The sequence below is a fragment of the Heterodontus francisci genome, unplaced genomic scaffold (genome assembly GCF_036365525.1).
Source record: "Heterodontus francisci isolate sHetFra1 unplaced genomic scaffold, sHetFra1.hap1 HAP1_SCAFFOLD_59, whole genome shotgun sequence".
NCBI lineage: Eukaryota > Metazoa > Chordata > Chondrichthyes > Heterodontiformes > Heterodontidae > Heterodontus > Heterodontus francisci.
Genome location: NW_027140758.1, coordinates 1,922,161 through 1,927,486, shown reverse-complemented (window position 1 = coordinate 1,927,486; position 5,326 = coordinate 1,922,161). Strand labels below are relative to the sequence as shown.

General features: G+C 46.7%; 1 non-coding gene across 1 annotated transcript; it reads left to right on the top strand.

The window, feature by feature from the left end:
• The first annotated feature begins 3,551 nt into the window (after positions 1-3,551).
• On the top strand, positions 3,552-3,634 carry trnal-uaa (transfer RNA leucine (anticodon UAA)). Its single transcript has one exon. It is a non-coding gene; the product is annotated as a tRNA-Leu (tRNA).
• The last annotated feature ends 1,692 nt before the right edge of the window (positions 3,635-5,326 follow it).

Sequence of the window (5,326 nt, the reverse complement as noted above, 5' to 3'; positions counted from 1 at the left end):
GGTTCACGGACAAATTCTTCCATCATCCCTTCTCCCACATTCTCTCTCTCTCATTCATTCTTTATTCCTCACAGTCCAGAAAGGGTTAGGAATCAGAGCTCACCCCCAAACCCTCTGCACACAGACCTCTGTCTGTTACCCTGTTTGATCCAAGAGACCAGTCAATAAATTACACTCTTTATAAACACAGAAAGCTGCCTCACAGTGTTGGACAGAGATAAATGCACTGAAGTCTTTTGAAAAAAGTTCATCTTACGGGTTGTTACTGAGCCCACAGAGCAGGACGGACCCAGGCTCCAGCCCCAGCCTGTGCTGTGTTAGCTGATGCCACCTGGTGTGATACTGAGCCACACGGAGCAGGAAAGGGCCTGGTTGTATTCATGGCCTGTGTTGAGTTAACTGATCCCAGTCAATGTGGTAGGAGCCACACAGAACAGAATGGGCCCAGGCTCCTTCCTCAGCCTGTGGGATGATAGTTCTTCTCACACGTTGTTGCACTGAGCCCCACACAGAACAGGGAAATCTCAGGCTCCATCCCCGGCCTGTGGTATTTTATTTAATCGCACCTGGTATGGTACGGAGTCCCAAGAGCAGGAAAGGTCCAGCTTCCATCTCCGGCCTGTGCTGAATTAGCTGATCTGACCTGGTTGGCACTGAACCGCAATCGGGGAAGGATGGGCCGAGGCTCCATGGCCTGTGGTGTGTTAGTTATTCTCATTTGGTGAGGTACTGAGCACCATATAGAGCAGGATGGGCCTGTGCTCAGTGAGCTGATCTCACCTTGTGTGGTCCTGAGACCCACACACAAAGCAGGACAGGCCTAGGCCTCATCCCCGGCCTGTGTTCAATTAGCAGATCTCAGCCAAAAGATTTTGATAAGGTTCCACACAAGAGGCTTCTCTATAAGATTAAAGTCCCTGGTATCAGTGGTAATATATTGATCTGGATTGGGAACTGACTGGCAGATGTAGGCAGAAAGTAGTTACAGATGGATCTGGATCTGTTTGGAGACCAGTTACCAGTGGTGTCCCACAGGGATCGGTGTTGGGTCTGTTGCTCTTTACTAGTTTTATTAATGATCTGGATGTAGGTGTAGGGCGCACCATCTGTAAATTGACAGATGATTTGAAGATCTGTGCGAGTGTTTAGACTGTAGACGATGCTCGACTGTTTCAGGCTGATCTTAATGTGTTGGGAGATTGGGTTCATGACTGGTAAATGATGTTTAATTTGGGTAAGTGCAGTGTTATTCATGTGGACAGGGCGAATGCTCAACATTCATACACCCTTCAGGGAAAAACATTAAAGTAGGTGGAAAAAAGAAAATAATTTTGAGCAGAGATCTGGATGTTCTAGTGCACAGATCTCTAAAGTTACATCAGCAATGCTGTGAAGTGATAGTTGGAGCAAATAGAGGGTTGGGCTGCATTCAGAGGACAATTGAGTATAAAATGAGGCATATTCTTTCATGGGATGTGAGCGACACGGGCAAGGCCAGAATTTGTTACCCATCCCTAATTGTCCTTGACAAGGTGGCGGTGAGCTCCCTTCTTGAATTGCTGCACTCCATGTGGTGTAGGTACACCCACAGTGCTGTTAGGAAGGGAGATCCAGGATTTTGACCAAACATCAGTGAATGAACAGCGATATATTTGCAGATCAGATGGTGTGTGACTTGGAGGGGAGCTTGCACATGGTGGTGTTTCCATGCATCTGCAGCCCTTGTCCTTCAAGGTGGTGGAGGTCTTCGGTTTGGAAGGTGCTGTCTGCGGAGCCTTGGTGAGTTGCAGCAGTGCATCTGGTAGATGGTACACACTACTGCCACTGTGTGTCAGTGATGAAGGGAGTGAATGTTTAAGGTGGTGAAGGGGGTGACAATCAAGGTGGCTGCTTTGTCCTGAACAGTGTCGAGTTTCTAGAGTATTGTTGGTGCTGCACTCATCCTGGTTTGTGCCTTGTAGATGGTTGACAAGTTTTGGAGAGTCAAAAATCACAAAATTATTGCAGTGCAGAAGGAGGCCATTCGGCCCATTGTGTCTGCATAGAATCATAGAACATAGAAAGTTTACAGCACAGGCAGGCCAAAAAACGAGCCACCCAGCTGAATCCCATTGTCCAGCATTTGGACCGTAGCCCTGCAGGTTCAGGTACTTGAGGTGCACATCCAGACTCCTTTTAAATGAGTTGAGGGTTTCTGCCTCAGCTACCCTTACAGGCAGTGAGTTCCAGACTCCCACAGCCATCTGGGTGAAAAAAACCTTTCCTCATCTCCCCTCTAATTGTTCAACGCATCACTTTAAATCTATGCCCCCTAGTCACTGACCTCCCTACTAAGGTAAATAGACCCTTCCCATCCATTCTATCCAGACCCCTCACAATTTTGTACATTTCAATCAAATCTCCCCTCAGCCTCTTCTATTCCAAGGAGAACAACCCCAGTCTATCCAATCTTTCCTCATAGCTGCATTTTTCCAGTCCTGGCAACATCCTCGTAAATCTCCTCTGTAAGCTCTCAAGTGCAATTACATCCTTTCTGGAATGAGGTGACCAGAACTGCACACAGAACTCAAGTTGTGGCCTAACTAATGATTGATACAGTTCCAGCATAACCTCCCTGCTCTTATATTTTGTACATCGGCTAATAAAGGAAAGGATTCCATAAGCCTTCTCAACCAACTTATCAACCTGTCCTGCTACTTTCAGGGATTTGTGGACATTCACTTCAAGGTCCCTCACTTCCTCTACACCTCTCAGCATTCACCCATTAATTGTGTATTCCTTTGCTGTGTTTGACCTCACCAAAGGCATCACCTCACACTTCTCCAAGTTGAGTTCCATTTGCCACTTTTATGCCCACCTGACCAGTCCATTTCTCCAGCTCTTCTAATGAGCATTTCACCACTTGCCTTGAGCTGAGTTACTCATCACAGAATTCCCACTATCTGATTTACTCTTGTAGCCAGAGTATGTATATGAATGGTCCAGTTAAGCTTTTGTCAATGGTAACCCCCAGGATGTTGATGGTGGGGGGATTCAGCGATGGTAATGCTGTTGATCGTCAAAGGGAGATGGTTACATTCTCTCTTGTTGGAGATGGTCATTGCCTGGTACTTATGTGGTGTGAATGTTACTTGCCACTTAGCAGCCCAAGTCTGAATGTTGTCCAGGTCTTGCTGCTTCTGGACACGGACTCCTTCAGTATCTGAGATGTCCCGAATTTGTCCTTTTATGAAACCTTGGTCAGGACTCACTTGGAATATTGTATCCAGTCTTGGTCTCCTCACATGATGGGTGATATTGAGGCTTTGGAAAGGGTACAGAGGAGAGACATTCGACGAATTCCCAGTATAAGACATCTTGGTTATCAAGTTAGACTAAAAGAGTTGGGACCCTACACCTTAGAGAAACCTAGACTGAGGGGTGATCCGATTGAGGTTCATAAATAATGAAGGGTCCAATTTTGCATGGGAGAGGAGTCATAACTTTATATTGGAAAAGGCCAGATGGCACCCGGATAACATTAAATTTCATTTTCAGTGGTGGGTCAATGTGCCAGGATGGCCGAGTGGTTAAGGCGTTGGACTTAAGATCCAATAGACATGTGTCTGCGTGGGTTCAAACCCCACTCCTGGTATCTGTGCTTACAAAATGTTGCTTATTCTTTCCCTGACTTTTGCCTTGCACCATCATCTCTTCTGTCATTTAATCACTCTTGCCTTCCAACTGATCACAGCTTCCTATTATTTGATCTGCCCCAGCACCGTTCCTTGGTTCTGCGCTTGCTTATAAACTGGTAAATCTTTAACTTAATCTCCTCTGTACCCTGACAATGACCTTCTCATCCTTCCTGGATTGTGGTTCCTCACAGGATCCGCTGCCTGTCCGACTCCCCTCCAGGTAACTGAAGGCCCTGAGCCTTGGTCTCGCTTTATACGCTAGCTGGTAGTTGATTCCTTGCAGGTCTGCCACCGCTCAGGAGAAGCTCAAGACCCAGATCAAGCAAAGTATCAAGAGAAATGTGAACAAAGGCTCCCTGGTGCAGAGCAAGGGACAGGGCGCCTCCGGCTCCTTCAAAATCAGCAAGAAGGAAAACCCAGGGAAAAGTGGGAAAGAAGGTGAAGAAACCAGCAGCCAAGAAATCTTTAGTGAAGAAACCAGCAGACAAGAAATCTTCAGTGAAGAAACCAGCAGACAATAAATCTTTAGTGAAGAAACCAGCAGACAAGAAAGTGACAACAAAGAAAGTAACAGCCAAGAAAACGAGCAGCAAGGCGGCGGCAACGCCAAATAAGGCGGTGAAGAAAGCAGTGCTTCAGAAAAAGTCTCCTGCGAAGAAGGTCAAAAAAGGCAAGAGTGCGGCGGGCGGAAAGGCGCTGAAGAAAGTGCAGACATGGAAGAGCAAGGTCAAGCCGAAAGCAGCGAAGTCTCAGAAAGCAGGGTCTGGAAAGAAGTGAAAGCGCGGGAAACTTGTAAACATCTGAACACAAAGGCTCTTCTCAGAGCCACCCACATCTCTCAGGAAAGAGCTGATCCCCTGATCAAATGATCCCTGTCCCGGCCCCGCCTGCAGATTCCACATGGAAATGATTTGGAGTAAATCCAGGATCCCTGGTGACTCCCCTCCACCCAGCCCTTTCCCCACTCTCTGTAATAAAACAGAGGGATATCCGGCCCTCACTCTAACTGGGGATGTGTTCGGTGCAGTCTCAGTTCACAAATTCAGGGGGAGAGTCTGTAAGACAGTAACACTGGCGGAGAAACCCCACCTCACAACTCAAACCCCAACACATGAGTTTCTCCAATTCAGCTGGAGTCGGGTGACAACAGGAGCTGGGATAGGCTGTGATCGGGAATGTTAGGAATGGATTTGTTCAGGGAGGAATGTACCTGGAATCTCCGAATATAATAGTTCCTTATTTCCCCAGATGACACATTCTGCAGTGAGAGTGAAAAGTCTCTTCACTGCTTCACATTTACTAATTGTTTGGTTCTGGATGAATAATGAGTCAGAGAGTAATGACAGGATCTGAAGCTTCTCTCACACCAGCCCTTGAATGACTCAGTGTGAAGTGTCCAATGTGTGAAGCTACTGCCAGGGTTTGTCAATCTGAACAGTTTCAGCTCAGTTCCTGGGGGCCTGGAATCCCCACAGTTTGACTCTGTCTCTGATTGGTCACCCGCTTCTCAATCCAATTCTTAACCAATAGGAGAATCACATATAAGTAAATAGAAGTTCTCATTGGCTTAGAATTTCCAATTGGAAAAAGCCCGGCAATTCCAGAGCAGGAAGGAATTGGTGATGGAAAATTTCAATTTTCAGGCAACA